Below are 20,372 nucleotides of genomic sequence, written 5' to 3'. Positions count from 1 at the left end.
TTCTGAAATCACGAATCGGTTATAGTGAGTTAAGTACTATGCATGAACAAGAACTAGCCCGATCAGCAGTCCGATGGATTACTGATTCTACCACTTTTCCAGACGAAATAGTGGCACAAATGTTTCTGAAATTGCCCCCAGCCGAGCAACGACTGGTGGGTATGTATATGATCCAGCACCTCATTACTTTGTATGAGGGTCAACATTCTGATCCAGGTCCGTTACACGATGTCCTGAACGAGTTACTCCAGTATAGATGGAAAGGTTTAGGTACCGATTTAATTAGTGTCATTCTAGAACAGCGCCACAAATATAGAACGTTTTTGAACCCGCATTTTGTTCATGTCTCACCTCCAGAAAGTAAACCGTTTTACATAGACAGACAGAATCCGTTACGAGAAGTACACCCAGTCAGGACAACAGATGGTGAAATGCAACGAGTGTTTGTTTACACTCCGATTACAAAGATGGAACTCTTAGAGATGAAGAAATTAATTCCCTGTCATGACAAAGATCCAGCAGGGTTCCACCGAGAATTAAAAGACATGCTCCGTATGGGAGAATACACGTATCCAGATATTATTAAAATGTTAAAAGTCCTGTTGCCCGCAGGGGTATATGAAAAACTCAAGGAAAAAGATTGGGAGGTGGGAGAGAAAAAGATCGATTGGGCAGTCCTAGAAGCCGAAGACAAGATACGAGTACCAGGTACCGGTCTTGGAGACAAATGTAAAGAATTACCAGAACTATTAATACAAGTTTTGCCAAGATTATTAGCCACTAAAAAGGAAGACTGGGATGCAATCTCAGCCTGTAAACAGAAACAAGACGAAGACACTAGTGATTTTTATTCTAGATTCGAGAAATGCTTTAGTATCAACAGTGGCCTCAAGACAAGTAGCGAGTCATACCCTCATCTTTTTGTTACTAAACTAGTCGAGAATTCAAGTCCACAAGTTAAGAATCGAGTTTTGAAAGTCGAAAGTACCTGGCAAGCTAATACCCCGTCCCAGATGTTACAGATGCTCCAATACCACCAGAATAGAATCAGAGAAGAGCAAGAACACGAGAGAAAACGTATGAAAGACACGAAAATGAAAGTGCTAGTTGCACAATCTGTTCCACAAGACAGTCAGAAGAGGGGTCCGAATCAAGCCAGTCATCCTGCAGCTCCCGTTAAAGGGAACTGCAATTATTGTAAACAGCCAGGTCATTTTATAAACGAGTGTGCAGTTCTGAAACACAACATAGCTACTGGTAAGACTAAAGAAAGACCACGTCCGCCTAGACAAGAACAAATTGCACAGACTTCTCAGCCACAGAATGCACAACAGACAGTTCCAGCACCGCAGCCTATTGCTGCAACACAGCATGTTACACAGCAGATGTACCAGTATGCGCAGTCTGAGTATCCAGAGTATCAGCCATATTCATGAAACAGCCTAGAGAGGGAGGTAGGCTTGCCTCTCATCGAGATACCTGTAGATCAAGAGGGTCCCTATGTTCATAGTCAAGTATTAGGGAAAGACAGAAAGTTTTTGATTGATACAGGGGCAAGTAGGACCACCATCAGTCACGCCGAAGTTCCAGGGGCTCCGCTCTCAGGCTCTAGAAATGTTTCCCTTGGATTTTCAGGAAAGCCTATTATAAATGAGATATCTAAGCCAGTTACTCTAGAAGTGGGTCCACTGTCCCGCACTACTGATCTGTTACTTACGAAGTCATGTCCAGAAAATTTGTTAGGCATTAAGACACTGAAAGAGTTAGGTGCAGTCATATGCTGCTCCCCAGAGGGAATACGATTGTTCCTACGTGACTTCAAGGGTCACTATGTATTACGAGATTTTGATCCGAGATTGTCTAATGTTCCGCAGCATCTATGGGCGCAAGGTCCAACTGATGTTGGTTATATGCAAATCACACCCCATCGTGTGACTCTCAAGCCAGGTGTAGTGTTACCACGAATCAGACAGTACAGATTGCCACCTGAAGCTGTAGCAGCCTTATCCAAAATTATTGACGAGCTCATGGCTCAAGGAGTAGTTGTAGAAACTGACTCCAATGTATGTAATTCTCCGATCATTCCAGTCATGAAACGTACTGATCCAAATGCACCCCCTGTATATCGATTAGTGATTGACCTCCGAGAGCTTAACAAATGTATTATTCCCCAGTACCCAGTTGTCCCAGATATTTCATCCCTATTGACAGCCATTGATTCCGAAGCCTCATTTTTTTCAGTCATAGACCTCAAGAATGCATTTTTTAGTGTCCCCATTCATCCAGACAGCCAGTTTCTTTTCGGATTTTGTTTAAATGGAAGAAGCTATATGTTCACACGAGCTCCTCAAGGTTTCACAGAAAGTCCTAGTATTTACAGTCAAGCACTTAAGAGACAACTAGACAATATTCACATGCCAACTGACACTGCCCTGCTCCAGTATGTCGATGATCTACTGATCACAGCCCGTTCTGAACGTGCTTGCGAGCGAGCATCCCTTACAGTCTTGTATTTCCTTGCCGAGATGGGGCACAAGGTGTCCCCTTCTAAGCTTCAATTCTGTGTCCAGCAAGTGATCTATTTAGGCCACTTACTGTCCAAGTGGGGTAGGCAGTTGACACCTGACCGTATCCAGTTAAGAGCGAGTCTTCCTCAGCCCAAGACCCAGAAGGAGGTACGTGCTTTTATTGGCCTTACTTCTTACTGCAGACAATGGATTCCTCAGTATGCATTTCTAGCCAAGCCACTGATACAGTTAACGACACAGGAGGCAGCCGTATCGACTGTCCTCCCTTGGACATCTGAACATACACTTAGTTTTAATGAGTTAAAGAAAGCTCTATGCCAAGCTCCAGTTCTAGCAACACCGAACTACAGTAAGCCTTTTACACTTTTTGTCACTGAACGCGAAGGTACAGCATTATCTGTTCTCACACAAGATCAAGCAGGACAATACAAGCCCTGTGCTTATTTTTCGAGCACATTAGATCCTGTAGCCCAGGCTCTGCCTGCGTGCCTCAAGTCAGTTGCAGCCACAGCACTAGCTATCAGACAAAGTGATTCCATAGTGTTAGGACATTCCTTGACAGTACAAGTTCCACACTCCGTGGAAGTTCTTTTAAACCGAACACAAACTCAGCACTTGACAATTGCACCTTTAACAGGTTATGAATTGACACTGTTCCAGCCACACATAGAAATCAGACGCTGCAACGTTTTAAATCCTGCTACACTGTTACCGTCAGTTACTTCAAATCCTGCCACACATGACTGTGTGGAAGTAGTTAACATTATGACTAAGCCAAGACAAGATCTGACAGATATTCCATTACCAGATCCCGACCTGACACTTTATGTGGATGGTTCATGTATGAGAACAAGTACAGGAGAACTAGTAGCCGCGTATGCAGTGACTACTGACACTGAAGTTATTGAAACACACCGTATTGACACCCTGTCTGCTCAAGCAGCAGAGCTAGTTGCTCTGACACAAGCCTGCATACACGCCAAGAACCTGAAAGTTAATGTTTACACAGATTCACGTTACGCATTTGGAGTCGTACACGACTTTGGAGTGCTCTGGCAGGAGAGAGGTTTCATGACTTCTCATGGAACCAAGATTCAGCATGGTCTCCTTATTCAAGCTCTGTTAGATGCCATACACTTACCGACATCCATTGCTATTATGAAATGCAAAGCACATACGAAAGTTACTGACATTATTTCTCAAGGTAATGATCTAGCAGATCGCACAGCCAAGCTTACAGCACAGACACCAGACATTCCAGTTAACAAGACACCGACATACACTCCAGATCCAACTACCTGTATGACAGTTAAGGACCCTACTCAAGATGTCGTAGATATCCAGTTACATGCTACTCCCGAGGAAATCAAGAAATGGTCCGAACAAGGAGGGGTCCAGACAGATCAGGGATGGGTGACGAAGGGTAAAGCCACATGGTTTCTCCCCGATTCTATGGTTCAAGTCATTATCAATACCGCACATAGTCCAGCACATTTAGGAGAAAAAGCTATGTTAGATAGTATCCAGAACATTTGGTTCAACAGGCATTTACGAGCTGCAGCCAAGCAGAAAGTCCGTACCTGTATGATATGTTGTCAGTTTAATCCAGGTAAAAGTGTCCCGGTGGAACAAGGTGGATTCCAGCCCCCTGACCACCCTTTTGAAGTCCTCCAGATGGATTATATTCAGATGGAGCGATGTCGAGGTTTCAAGTATGTCCTTGTAGTTGTATGCGCTTTGTCCAGATGGACAGAAGCATATCCAGTCCCAGATTACACAGCCGCGACCACTGCCAAGCAGTTGGTTCGTGAATTCTTCCCCCGTTATGGACTCCCTAGAGTCGTATATTCTGACAACGGCCAGCCATTCTCATCTGAGCTCATGAAACATATTTCCCTTTTGTTAGGGTACCAGTGGAAGTTCCATTGTGTACGCCATCCAGAAGCAGCCGGTCTCGTAGAGAGACATAATCAGACCCTGAAAATCCGAATTGCAAAAGTATGTAAAGAGAAAGGTGTGGACTGGCTAGTAGCTCTGCCAGTTGCCTTGTTTTATATGCGCATGGTCGCACATTCCAGATCAGGTCTGTCCCCTTATGAGGTCGTATTCGGCCGCCCCCCTAACATGTGGGGTACACCTAGACCTCGAAGTATTACCGATGTTTCAAGTAATATGCTGACAGATTACCTAGCTTCCTTGATGTCTGCCCTCAACTCTTGTCCTTCACAGGTTGCTGCCGCATTTCCAGACAATACCGAGGTGGCACCGCATGAAATCGTTCCCGGATCCATGGTTCTTGTCCGGAATTTTGATCGTTCAAGTCCACTGGAGCCTCGCTGGAAGGAACCCCGACAGGTCCTCCTGGCCACCCGTACTGCCGTCAAGTTGGAAGGCAGGAAGGGCTGGGTCCATTTGTCACATGTGAAAAGATTTTTTGGACTGAAGCCTGTTTCAAAGAACATTTCCGAGGATTCTAAAAACTGCCAAAGTACTATTCTTAAGGACTGTTCCGCAAAAGACATTGCTACGAACCCTTCCCTGTTAGAGAAAACTCCGCAGCAGGAGTATAAGCTTAAACTAAGGTCTAGTAAAATAAGTCAGCCAGTTTGATTGTCTAAGTCCTCCCCTAGGTGAAACGGTTAGACCGGTTTCTGACATGTATATAATAGACCCCCACAGAGAGAGAGTTAGTGAGAACTCTAGAAGTTGCACTATTATTTTATGTTTTCTGCTATATTTTGGCATTATGATTTCCTGCACCAGTTATGCATTTTATTTGTGTTTTTCAGTTTCTCATGTAAATAAGTCTGCTAATGTTACAGTAGAGCACACGTTTAGTGATCTGCCTCCTCATGAACTCTCATATCGTCTTGCTATGCGTAATAACTCCTTTATCCGCATGTTACATTATTCACACCAGACCAGCAATGCCACAAATTGTTGGGTGTGTGGTCGACTCCCCCCTTTCCAGACACCGAAGGGAGTTCTGCCACTCTTTCCTTATCCATTTTCACATAATGGTTCGTGTGGAGCATGGTCCACGTTAACGTCATCCTCAACAGATATGTCCTTTCTGAACAGTACATGTTTCCCAGACATGCAAGGTCTTCCCCACAGAACAGGGTTAGATCTAGAAAATGAAGTTTATAATTTGGGTAATTATTCTTCGAATTTTATGGTCCTGAATGTTCAGTCTGATTCTACTCCAGACTTACCTGCCATGTCAGTATTACCAGTCAAAGGTGAATTATGTGTCCGAAATAATGGTTCCATACATGTAGGTCATAGTGATTGTACTACTATTGTCAAGTATAGTGACAGTGGGAAATCTATTTTCAAAGCTTCACGTCATTCTTATTTTGTTTGTGGTCAGACCGCATATGTTCGTCTGCCCCTTGATTGGGATGGTACATGTTACATTGCCTTCCTACTGCCACCAGTTTTCCTAGCCCCACCTGACTATCATAGGAATTCCCACCTAGTACATACTAGACACAAGAGAAATCTCCCGATTGTCGATTATACTGAAACTGCTCTAGAACAATACATAGATATCAATAAAGGTGTCTTCCCCTACTTAGGTACTGTTGTAAATAGTAAACTGATACGTAGATTAACCAGAACACTTGAAGCAGTAGTGATTGAGACTACTTCTGCTCTAGGTAACTTAACCGAAGAACAATCCTTTATGAGAATTGTTGTGCTCCAGAATCGTCTCGTCCTTGACGTCATACTGGCCGATAGGGGCGGGGCATGTAGAGTCATCGGATCTAGTTGCTGCATTTTCATTCCAAATAACGCGCCGTCTGTTTATTCAGCTATAACCAGACTCCATAAAATTGCCCATATGTTACACCAAGATCCAGGCACCTGGACATGGTCCGGTTGGTTCTGGAATACAATTTCCGCCTGGGGATGGAAAGTATTGTCATTTCTGGGTATTGCAGTAGCGATCATATTCAGTTGCTGCCTCTGTTTACAATGTGGCCCTGCGATTTGCGGCATTTGTGCTACATCATGTGTTCCTAGTCCCAAGTCCCGTCCTAAATCCCGTTCCAAGAAAATTCGAGACGAGCAAATGATACTGTATGAAATGATAGATGGTATCATGAATATTGATGTTTCCTGATGGAAACGTAGTGACAAGGAGGGAATGTGGAAAAGTAAATTTTGCCATGTTCTGTGTCCCTACGTGTCCTCCATCTTATGTTATGTGTGCATGATTAAATATGCATATGTATCCCCCATGTTTGATTAAAGACGCAATTACAGTTGTGTCCATCATCAGTATGCCAGTTTCCAGTTCTCGTGAATACTACGAATATTAGGCCTATGTAAAGTTGCGTTGCCACGTTTCTCAGTGTGCACGTTATTTCATTGTAAAGTCCCCGTTTCTAGGCCTCAAAAGGGCCCGGACACCAGATTCAGCTCCTGTCTTCTGAGTCCTCGCTGAGGAGCGATACAGCCCCCACCTGTATCCTCGACCCTTCACTTACTTCCTGCCTCACAGTGCCCGGCTCAGCCTGGCTCTGCCTCTGAGTCTGCCAAGAGTATGTTATGATTCTAGTTATCAGTCCAGCCCTCCTTCTCTGCATTCCTAAGCTACTGAATCGCATCAATAGTTTCCGTCATTGTCTAGCCTTTACGTCTCCATGTAAGAGAAATACTGCATTTAATGGTCATTTAATATTCTTCATCACGCACTACATGTAGAATAATGCATGCTCCAGTCTTAGAGTCTGTTAGCCTTTACCCCGATAACTTTTGGATCCTATCAACATGTTCTCTAAACATCAGATACTAGATACTGTTTAGGTACATGTCGCCCTGACTCTCCAGACTTCAGTCTCTACTCCTAGCACAGAGTTCATAGCCCCCAGCTTCTCCTAGTAACACGTCATTGTCAGTTTACGCGCACCATTTAGGTTAGAGGTCCCGGCTCCTTAGGTAGCCCCCTCCATGTTTCCGCCCCATTTATGACATATTCTGTTACGTTTACATCACATGTCTATGTATACGCCCCTGTTACACCCATTTTCACCCTTATCTTTCGCGACTGCTATTGACCACACCCACTGCTCCGCCTACTGTAATTCATTGTAATGTAACTGTTTTAGTATATATATTTGTGCACTGTTCTTAAATGTTACGCCGATTCTGATCCTGCCCCCGGCAGCGCTGCCATCCTGTTCCCGTGCAGGTTGTCCTGTTCCTGTCCCTTATGCTGTATTAAACCTGCAAACTCCTACTACCTCGAATCTTGACTCTTATTTATTGAGCTATCTGTTATTGCTATGTCCAGTAAAACCTAGATCCGGTATTATTTATTTATATACCACACAAGCGTGAAGATCTAAGGCCAGCAGGGGCACTAACAGCACTGACTACTCCCTGTTGTCCCTGGGCCAACATCTCTATGGATTGTATTGTAGTGTTGCCCATAACACAGAGTTACACTTTAATATTGTTTGTTCTGGATTATTTCACACTTGTTGGGCATTTTATCACATTAAAAATGTTGCCAACAGCCCAATGCTTTTTTGAGCCCAAAGAGTGCAGTCACATAAACTTCCTGAGGTTCTAGTTAAAGATAGAGGATCATAGTTAATAGCCACATTTTGGAATACATGTGTATGATCACTGGGAACTGGCGACTACAAGACGACCAGTTACCACCCTCATACTAATGGCCAAACAGAAAGACTCAACCAATCCTTTGAATTGTAATTAAGATGTTTCAACATGGAACATCCTGAGAAATTAGCTTCATGGGTTCCTTATGCTAGGTTAGCATGCACCAACTCTCTGCAAAGGTCATTGGAGCACTCTCCATTCCTCGGCAACTATTGGTTCCATTCTGTGTTTCAGCTTCCTTCTTTAACCATCACAAAGATTCCCTCGAAGCAACATTATTTCAACAACTCCATGACAATCTTCAGTCAGCTATTACTCATTTGGTGAATGCAAAGGCAGACTTTAAGATTCTTTTTTCACCATAAGAGACCTGTCCCTAATTATAAGCTAGAGGACAAAGCCTGACTTTCTATCAAACATCTCTTCATTCTCACCAGCTGATAGGTCCTTTTTAAATTGAATGGTGGTTAGGAATTTTTGCCTTACATCAGGCCTTACAGAGTAGATGGAAGATCCATCTTGTAGTATATGTCTCTCATGTCAAGGCTGGACCTGGGTGAAATTGAAAATATGCCTTCGTAATTCACGTAATTTTGACTTACTCTTGGTGAGCACATTTCTCTAAATTACACCATTATGCCACTTCATGTAAGTATGTGCCACTTGTGATAAAATATTACGGTGAACGCATGCAAACAATGGAACATGAATGGCTGTTGTTTCTGGTACTTTTGTTTAAATGCGTCCTTGCTCACAGAAATGTTACAGGGATGCATTCCACACTAAAATACAGCACAAATTGACAAAGCAAATTATGTGAATTTTGCCCACACCTTAGCAAGTGCATTACAACCACCATCTTAATTCCCTTCACCAGTAGTTCTGGTAAATGCTTTGCCAGAGTATGAGGTAGAGGCAATTCTGGACTGTAGAATTCATCGGGGGAGTGTTCAGTATCTGGTGGCCTCAAAGGGTATTACGGGTCAGAGAGATCATGGGAACCACTGGTTTTTGTACATGCCACTAGATTAGTTAAGTCCTTTCATACCACACATCTACATATGCCAAGCAAAGACTAAGTTGGATGAGTAATCTTGGGATGGGGAGGTACTTTCATCGAGGAACACATGGAAAAGAAGAGACAAGAGCAAGGTAGTCTGAACTGGGGCTAGAAGATCACAAACTAACAGGAGAAATAGGAGATTGTGGACTACCAGCAACTGCTGATTTACTTGAGAGTCTTCCTGATTCTGCCAGGCCTCTGGTATTTGTTGCTGTCTTCAGGGCTTGCTACCGACATCTGTTCTGAAATACTCAGTAAGTTTCATTGCCCTCCCTGCCTGTATACTCTTTCATGTGTACCTCCAGTGTGTGTGTCTTTATTTGTGTGTGAAATGCAGTTGTGCCATTTGTGCTTTCAGGGCCTTTAGCACTGACTTTGAAATGTCATACTGCAATGCCATTCTCACCACACAGGGTTGTGGTGCATTTTTCTCTTGCCTTCCTTTACCCCCATCCCCTTCTTTCCCTGTTCCGGAATTATCCAGGAGGTACGTTATGTTTTTGCCTGTCTGGATGTCCTAAACGGTATATTGGAGGATTGTAATTATCATTCAGAGCCTAGCTCCCCTCACAGAAATGTCAGTATTCATGACAGTACTTTTCATTTTTAGTGGTTAAATGCTCTAGCCCATGAAAATATTATTATGAATTCAACCATCTTTTCCCATCTAAGAAAACATTTTTTCCTTAACTTTACATCTTGCATTATCATCTTCTGAATGTCTGCTGCTCAAACCTTTACATTGACTTTCCCTCAGCCATTCTTGGACACACTGTGGATCCACCACTAAAATGGCAAGAATAGGAGGAATATTTTACAAAATATTTTGACACATTTGATGATGACAATATTTCTCCTTAGAGGAAAAAGAAAATATTTCTACATTCTGTAGGACCATACATTCTCAAAATATATAATAGAATGAAAAAGTAATCAACCACATCAAAAAGGAATTTTTTGTTACTAGATTGACTGATTCAGGCTCCTCTTGCACTATAATAGTGAAAAATGTTTGAACAGAAAGTTGCAGGTTATAATCTACTTCATTCAGACATTACGCCAGACAGTTTTAAAGGAGAGCCCACACCATTGTTAGAGTATAGGATGGTCACCTCCGAATTCAAGAGCAGAAATGTAGACTAAACTTAGTTGTAGGAGGGCTGTCTGTCTTAGGATGAATAGACCAAAGAGCCTTGAATACAATTCTTGAACAGAATAGCCCGAATTAGGTCTGCTTGGGGAGGAGAGTTTGAACACTGAAATAACATTTTAAAGAAAGTTTCAAAGTGCATCTGCAGCAAATATTGAAACACTGAAAGGATTCACTCTTAATATTGTTTTGTTAAAAAGGGGCAACACCAAAGAAGTACAGGATGAGAATTCACTCATGATTGTGAAACAAGTAGTTCCTCATGAGATGGAGAATCAATTGAATGCTTGGTATTACTGAACCTGTTGCATTTGCAGAATGGTTAGCGCCAGAAAAGCAAATGGGAAAATCTGCTTATTCATTGATCTGAGAGATTTATATAGCAACATTATTCTGGAGTGATTCCTTTACCTAAGATTAACAATATATAGCTGTGACTATTGGCCTGTCTGCTGCACACCATTAAATGTGTCTACACCATAAAAGTAAAATGTTTACAACATTTTTAACACTTATCGGGTGCTTTCAATATGATGCTAGTAAATTTGCATTACAAACGTTGGTATACCTGGAATAGAACCTAAGTATGGAAGGGATTAAACCCAAGGATGACTTGTTGAAAGCCCTCAATGAAGTACCAGCTCCATCAAGTATGGATGAGTTAATATCCTTGTTTAATTCTAGCTGCATCTAATGCAAAATATATTTGTACTTTCTCAGACAAAACATTTTCCACACAAGAATTGTTGGATTGAACACTTTCAATAACATTTCCGAAAGGTTAAATCAGACAGTTATATGGCTAAGGCATTATAGGTTTGATTAAAAAACACAATCTATTGCAGGGCTAGAGGGATGTTTACCGACCGAGCCTAAGTATTATCCCCCGTGAGAATCAACAAACAACTACAAACTTAGGGGTCTAGATAAGGATTCAATCGTAATCCTCTGTTCGTTAACGCCCTATCAATAGTACAAGGGTACGAACACAATAATAATACTACCAAACCAGAGGAGACCTCGCAGCTATTTGTTTGGACTGCGATGACGATATTATACTGTTCTGTTTTTTATTAAGGAAGGGGCCAACAATTATTAAAGTTTTCTGGGTTGAGTTCCCTATCCTTTTTTAAGATCACCACTTACATTTTTTGCTTACACTGCACTTCCCATCACATCAACACTATGTGGTAGTACCAAGTGATTGTGGGTCGCTACCCCGCATCTGGTTATCGGGGTATGCCGGTCTCAATGATCTAGAGACACAATACCCGATAAGGACTTCCAAATGATAATATTGATCATTACAAGACTGTTGATGGGAATCCTACACCAGGGGTGATTCACGTTACTGGTTCTTCACATCTTGTGATCTGGTTTGGTAGTATTATTATTGTGTTCGTACCCTTGTACTATTGATAGGGCGTTAACGAACAGAGGATTACGATTGAATCCTTATCTAGACCCCTAAGTTTGTAGTTGTTTATTATAGGTTTGATCCCACTGCAAAACAACATATGCTAGTTGCAAAGGTGTGGGTTCGGTGCTGTCACAAAAAGACCAGAACGAGAAGGACATACAAATGGCTTTTTGCTTCAAGAGTAGCAACCCCAACTGAAGAATGGTATTCCATGGTGGAAAGGAGACCACAACTGTTGCATGTGGTCTTTAACATTTTAGACTATTTATATGGGGATCAGAAGTACTAATTTGATGTGATCGCACACTACTTACTTAGCTTTTGACCATCGATAGGTTATTTGCAGCCACCTACAAGTTAGCACAATTCCCAATAAGCATTCGAGACTTTAGTTATACAATTGACAACATGCCTGGGGTCAAGAACAGAGCAGGTGACTACTTAAATAGACTTCCACTTTCTTTGGTAGAGAGGTTCCTTGTGACAGCTATGAGAATTACAGCATAGCTGGGTAAGATAATGAGAGAGGAGGAAGTGTTGCTACTGGAAAAGACAAGTGGAATGATGCCTATGGTACTGATGAACACATATATGGTGGTCATGTAACAACACAACCAGACTTGGTTTTGAAAAGTCTTCCTTTCCTTATTGCTAGATTTGCAGATACCTGTGCATACAGTAGGGGTCCATATTATAGGTTTTATAAATGGTAATGGAAAATCTACATTTATACCTGTGACCATGGATTTATTTTTCTAGAGCGTTCTGATGCCAGGTGTGTCATGAGATTCCTCGATGGAATATTTGCCTAATGAGTAGCACATAATAGGACCTAATTCAAGGTAGAAGTATTTAAGGATTTCCTAAACTGTAATGGCAACAAGCTTAAGCTCACTTTGGTTTACCATCCCAAGGAGAACGAAAAGTAGAAGGATCGAACGGAACTATCAAAGGGACTTTGCAGATTGCCAAAAGTAGAAGGAAGCGAGGAAAGCTAGAAGTAAAAAAAATAGTGTGGACTTATCACATCACTCCCACTATTACACGTTATTGTCCATTCCCTATCATGCAGGGGAGGACTCTAAATAAAATGGATCATTTGAGTTGGATAGCAGAGGTTCGACAAGTAGAATGGTCTGCATGAAGAGCATGCAGAATGTTTACAAAACATTTAGTACAACAAATATAGCGTGGAAGAGATGAATCTGAAGAAAGGAAACATGGTATGCATAAAAAAACATGGAAATGTTTACAATTAGAGTTTGTTTTCGGAACCTTCAGAAGCCTCAGAGGCATATTTACAAAGACAGTGGCGGAGCGTGCTGTTACGCCTAGAAGGCTAACGACATGCTCTGTCACTTTAGAAATGAAGGGCTGCACCCTCTGCGGTTCCCCTGCGCTGGTGCTAAATTTAGCTGCTTAACGCCAAAGCAGGCAACCTTGCACCATGGTGCAAGGGTGCCTGCGTTGAGGGGGGTGATTGTTTATGTTTAGGAAGGTCACCCTTCCTGCACATAAACAATCTTTGAAAGGCATTTTGGAACTCTCTCCCTCATTTTACCCAGGAAATGGGCAGCCTTCATGGGGAGGAGAAGGGACTAACCTCTACTCCCTGCACTTGATAAAATATGAGTTGTCACAATAAACTATTGATATGAGGAACTGATCTTTTGACAAGATTAGAATTAGACTTCTTGTAATAAAACTGGCCTCATTATCTGGCATTAATTATCAGCTCACTCGCTCTGATTTGACAAAGATTAAAGAAAGATAGATACATTTATTTCAGTTAATAAAAACCATGAAAGATACAAGAAAGAACTCTTCATTTCTGCGGATATGTACACCTAGTCATAGATATATTCATCAGCAATGAAGGAGAACACAGATATTGAATGTGGGACATAAAATAGTTTTAGTCACTAATGGCATTCTGGTCACAATTTCTAAGACCTAGGCACATTTTGGTGTTATGCCTAGACTGGTGATCACTTGATCAATATCTTGATCTAAACCAGTGTTAACAATATAACATTAGATCTCTTCCAGAAACGTGTACAGCTCTACTCAATATACAGGCATGCATTTCAAGGTTACTGGGGTATTCGAAGTGAATTTATTCTTTCTTTTCTGTTAACAGATCCTAAACCTCTGTCTGTCTCTTGCCGATAGCATGCCTTGTAATAACTAAGCTCACGTTATTGAATCACTTACTAATCCTAATGTTCAAGATCAAATTCATAATACATTTCTGAGGTGCTTGGAAATCTAAAATTAATGCCGGTGAGATCTGCAGCAACCGCAAGGATTAACAGTATATTCCTATTAAAGGGCAACTCATGTTGGATCCCCTTTGGTTAAGAACAACCCATCTTAAAATATAATTTAAGTAGACTAGGAAACACGAGTTCTTTCACTCCATTGTGTTAAATAATTTGGCTATTCATTTGAAGAAAAGTCAATCCCATTAATCATATGGTAAAGATGTGGGAGGACAAACAGGTTCTGTTCAAATAATGCACAATCTGAGATCGTTTCATATGGCCATGTCTGAACTGGGGTGTTGTGGAGTGCAAAAAAACGATGGATTTAGGCCCAGATCTCTGTACTGGGATGAATGTATGACATTGTTCTGCATTCTGTCCATCAACTGTTTTTTTTGCTTTTGTCATCCCGAGTGGGACGGGTATGCTCAGACGTGAGTCCCGTGCTCTCCACACCACTGGAGTCAAGCTATCCGGGCTGAAGACGGCTGATAGCCAGAAACCGGTCCTAGGATGCTTGTTTCCGGTCCAGTGAAGACATGGCTAGGCAGTTCGGGCTGGGCTGTTCCCATGAGGGACAGGGTCAAGACTGATTTGCATATGGCCATGTCTGAACTGGGGTGGCTTGGTGAGCAAAATAACGATGGATTAAACCCAGATATGTGACTGGGGGTGACTGTTTTGCCATTGTGCAACATTCCGTCCATCATCTTGTGTGTTTTGCTGTTCACCCTATGTGGGAAGGGTATGCCCAGGCGTGAGTCCCTTGCTCACTAGGCCACTGGAATCAAGCTATCCTGGCTGAAGACGGCTGATAGCCAGAAACCGGTCCTAGGATGCTTGATTCCGGTCCAGGGAAGACATGGCTAGGCATTCCGGGCAGGACTGTTCCCATGAGGGACAGGGTCAAGACTGATTTGCATATGGCCATGTCTGAACTAGGGTGGCTTGGTGAGCAAAATAACGATGGATTAAACCCAGATCTGTGACTGGGGGTGAATGTTTTGACATTGTGCAACATTCCGTCCATCATCCTGTGTGTTTTGCTGTTCCAAATAAAACCATAATAACCTATACATATATAGACTTTGGCAACTCTCTTCTTGCAAGCAACTTTTCAAAACACTCAAAGCTAGTCTAGTGTTTATTACCATTGTAGGCAAAGTAATATTTATATGAGCATTCTCCCCTGCACCAAACACCAGATAATCTTTAGTACTTACAGGAGCAACTCAGCACCCTCTACTGTCTTCTGTTGTCAGCTTGCCTTATCCTAGTACAGGGCATGGATAGACTGCTTGCTCAAATGTATAAAGTGGCATGAAACATCGATTACCCAATAGGATCATTACCTATTTCACTTTTTTTACCAGGTATTCTCAGTAAGATTGCAAGTAAAATACTTTGGGGCTAATTACGTTGTTGGGGGGACTTAAGTCCGCCCGACACGTCTCAGTCATGGGACTGACTGACCTCTGGTCGGCAGTGCCGATCGACTAATTAGGATGCGACCTAACACTGTTCGGTGGCATTCCTACATTTCCCTATGGGTGCATGTATTAGGGCTGTAAACTGGCCTTAAGGTGCCTGCCACATGGTACAGGGATCAACAGGGGGCACCATGTGCCCCCTTGACCCCCAAACAGAGGCCACGCAATTGTGCATAACAATCCCCTGGGCGGTAAGGTCTGCCCTTTTAGATTACGAGCTGGCACCGACTGGCCGACGGGCTGCTTAAACCCATCGGAAGCCAGCTGGAATGACCTGCCGGTTTAGTTTACGACCAACATCATTGCAATGCAGCGGTCTGAAAGTAAACCGAGGGGGCGATTACGATGCGGCCCATAAAGGCTCGGTTCCGGGCCTCGTGCCCCTTTATGTCCATCTAGTTTTACGTAAAAGTCCCATTTAATGCCCTTTATTGAGGGTCATCGTTTTAAATTTGACCTTGCCAACCAAGGATTGCAGGTTATCTTTTTTTTTTTTAAATCCTCATGGTCCTTCATGATTCCACTACAGTGTTAGTTAAAAATATAAGCAATTATATCACACTTAACGACATAATGTTGTAACTTTGGATTCTAGTTTAGTGCTGTGATACCATGAAGCAAAAAATGGTGGCTAAAAGCTGACACTTCCCACTCACACTCTTTGATAAAATATGGGACCAGTGAATAATCAAAGTCTAAATGGTATATTAAACATCACCTTATGTTGGTCATCAGTTAAAAGGAATTTCGAAGGCAGAATAGATTCTGTGTTAGCTGGAAGTAAAATATTAAATAGAAATTAGAACAAATGATCCAGGAAGGGATGCCTCTGCGGAGCTTATGCATACTTTGTATTAGGAGACTTCAGCTTGACATAGGGCCTCAGAGATGAGGAAGAAAGAAGGACCGAAGAGCAGTGCTGACCAAGGAAGAAGAGGACACTAACTGCTATGGTCCCAACCCTACTGGCCTGTCCTAACTCCATCCTGCTTATAGCGAAACCCCGGCATTTCAGCAGCCCCCCAGAGCTCAGAGGACCGGACTTGCAACCATCTTTAAGACTCACCCACAGAATCTGGATCCAGATAGCTCCATGATTTTGCACCACTCTGCACCCGACGCTCACGGCCCGAGTCCGAGTGGCCCAATACCAGGAGGAAGTCTCCCCAGCGATCCTGACCTGGGATCTGGTGATCTCCGACTTCCATCAAGCTTCTAGCCGACGCCTGCAGCCTCAAACTGAAGGTTACCCCCGACGGTGACCGAAGCTGGTAAATAGACCTGCCGCCAAAGACACCCCTGTACCCGACGCCCAATGGCCTTGGGTGACCCAACCGACAGTGTCCAGGCATCCCGCTAGAAACTGACTTACCTCTCCAGCAGGTGGTTGCCTTCAGTAAGTCTCCCTGCCTGAGCCTGCAGCATCTTTTCTGACTGAAGGTCTCCATTGGAATCCACAGGGTCCCCAACATCTCCTTGGCACACTGCACCCGGTTGTCCTTGTGCCCCTGATGGTGCAGCTCCTGTGCAGTGCTGACTTTAAACCCAGGAACTTTGCTCCCACACCCTAGTGGCCTGCTCATAAGCAGCTCCTGACCGAAGGCCTCCTGAGCGCCATTGGCTAATATTAGGCCCCTGCACACTGCACCTCAACGCCCCAGTGCCGCTGGTGGTAAAAGTTGAGTGCCTACCTAAACCTTGGGGAACCTTGGTCCTTACCCCCAAAACTCCCACTCTTAAGTCTTTTACTTACCTAAGAACCATTAGTCATTTTTCTCCTATAGGAACCAATGTTACAGTTTTCTGCCACATGCATCAAATTAAGCAATTGGGATTCCTTAAAAGCGATTATTAAGGAATCGCTCGTAAGGAATCGCAAGTGCCTATGCATGTAGGTTTCTCAAAATAAACTAGCGATTCCTACACATGTCCTAATAGCGAATCGCAAATTGCGATTCGCTATTAGTGAATGCTCTCACATTCATTCCTATGGGCCTAAAGGCCCATAGGATTGAATGGTAAAACTTTCGCAATTTGCGATTACCAAATAGGTACTCGCAAATTGCGAATGCAATTTCAGTGGTGTCAAGGGGCCAAAAGGCCACCCTGATGCACCCCCAAAATTGGCATGTGTGCACATGTGGCACACTTGTGCAACATGGCCGTCAGAAAAATTCAATTTTGGTAATTTTTCTAAGGAATCGCAAGTTACCATTAACTTGAAATTGTTGGTAATTTGCAATTCCTTCATGCAAATTCGCATTCTGAGAATGCTTCTTCCATTGCATTTAGCGAATCACAAATTGCGATTCCCTAACTGCATTTGCATAATAGGTAATCGCAAATTTTGCGATTACATATTTTGCAAATGGCTTTGGGCTTGATACATCCCAAAAGGCTAATTACCAATGGTAAAGGGCGGTAAATAGCTTGATACATGTGCCCCAATGCTCCTAAAAATGTTCTGTTGAGTTGAACTTCAAACCTTAGAAAGTCTTACTTACCTTGTATTGTGAGATCCCCAGTGCGGTATCAATGAATACCTACCTTTGTAGTCGATGTAATCCAAAAGTAATTCAAAGTATTCTAAAAGTAATTACTGTGTACTTTAACCTGTTTTGAAACCCAATACAAACCTGTAACAATTGCAAATTCAACCACAACTGCATTTCCTTGTAAAGTTGTGCATTCTAGAGTATATTTCACTTAACTGTGCCAAGTCCGCCTTGGTTCTAGAAATAAAACATAAGTATGCCTTTTTTATACTTACCTAATTGGTCTGGATTCTGTCTCTGAGTGTCTCCACTCAGTCTTGATTGAGTGAATACAATAAATGCTTTACACACCCTCTGGATCAGCCTAACTGCTCGCCCAAACTACCACTTACCTAATTTTCCTCTGCTATACCTCTGGGGAATCCCTGAACCTGTGAAAACTATCCCTCATTTTGGTATAGTATATAAAGAGCCCGCTTCCTACACAGGTTATGACTTTATGTGATATATTTGAAGGACAGACTGTATCATAGAGTTTTAATACATGTTTAATCCAGATTATTTCAGAGACGTTCATACTTTTCCGGTCTTGCTCCAAAAATATGGAACTCTCTTCCTCCCGAAATCAGAACTAACCCCTCGATCGTCACATTCAAAAAGACGTCAAAGGGTTATCCCGTAATAGCTACTTGCAATATTACTCCTGAAATCACCCAAACAATCTGTACTTACTGTTTACTACAATGTCCTACAATGCATTTTATACTACTGTGTACTACTGTGTACCTCCCACGACCTTCTCCTGGTTAAATTACTTGCTTTCATGTGCAGCGCTCTGATACCCTGATGGGTCATGTTCGCGTTATATAAAACTGTTCAAATAAAATCTTAAAATAAATACTGTTAGCTCTTTTCTCCCCCAAATAGCAAGTTATTTATGAACCGCCAAAAAGCTTTTAAGTATCTACTCCTGCAGATTTGATGCATTATTACCCAATTGCGGTTTCTGTGGGTTGATTTTGCTCTTGAGATTGCCTTCCTATAAATTGACCTGATGGGCTTCATTATAGATAACTAAATATGTTGTTGAGCTAAAAGAAGTTTTCTAAATGTGCTTAGTGCCTTGTTTAATCAGTGCATTTTTTCTGCTAGGACGTTAGTAAACCATTCTTAAATTTGGCTGGTGGGCAAAGAATTTTTCTCTTCATGGTAAGGGCTGTAATTTATATCCCTCCTTTTGGCTCTTCCTCCATCCTTTCAAGTGTTGAATTCCTCATGACCGCTACCTCAGAACTACACTTTTTTACTTATATGCTCCTTCTAGCTGCTTTAATTAGGTCGATTGGCTAATCCTGAATGTGTGTTGTCAGTGGCATCTTGAATGACCACTAATTTCTTGAAACTAGACAATGAGAACATCAAAGTGTTCATCTTGAGAAAAGACTGTTTCATCCAGATGGTGGCCATGTGAACTTGGAGTTCCATGCTCACCTGCTGCATCAATGAGGATGGGATGCATATCTAACTGTGTGTGAATGATGTTGCTGCATAGGAATAGGAAAATGTGTGCTGGTTGAGGACAGTGTAACATGAGGTGTGAGTCAGAATCTAGTTAAACCATAGAGGTGTTTCGTTCTTCCTGGCATGATGCTGGCATTCCCGGAAAGCGCCACACAATATAGAGGACCAGGGTGTATGGTAGATGGGATATGCTCCTCAACAGAAGGAAACAGAGGTAGAATCCAGGTCCACCACCAGGCAGAACCTTTGCCACCTGTATCCTGGTAAACCTCTCATCCAGATATTTGTTTATGATCTCCCACAGAGTGTGCCTCCAATCCTAATGCATTCACAGAGTCAGTAAGCTGCTGCCACATGCCCTCCTTTTCAAGCCCTCTGGGAATGTTTGGAGGAAGCCATGTAGTTCCCAGTAGTAATTCACTACAAAGTTTGCTTCAGATTCTGTTTTCTCACTGAAGTCCCTCTTCCTCTTGAATGCAACGGACTGCATCCTGGAGGCTGTAGCTGGTTTCTGGAATGGAATCTACAGTGTCACACAGTACAACGGGAAGAGAGATGAGCCCAGGTTGTGGACTGTATTTATGTGCTTCCAGCTTGAATATTTGTCGGATGTGTGATTTTCTTCAGTAGATAGCTGTGCTCCTGTTGTCTTCCATTTTCACTTCTATGTAGTGTTGATGTAGAACTTCAACTGTGCAACGCAGAACGCAGTTATTGGAATACACATTAAACACCCGTAAAGTTACAGCAAGCAACTTTACGGATGCATTTTCAGTCGTCTACATCTCCAACTCCTTAATTGACGGG

This window comes from Lissotriton helveticus, chromosome 3_2 (assembly GCF_964261635.1).
Source record: "Lissotriton helveticus chromosome 3_2, aLisHel1.1, whole genome shotgun sequence".
NCBI classification, from domain to species: domain Eukaryota; kingdom Metazoa; phylum Chordata; class Amphibia; order Caudata; family Salamandridae; genus Lissotriton; species Lissotriton helveticus.
This window is presented reverse-complemented; position numbering follows the sequence as displayed.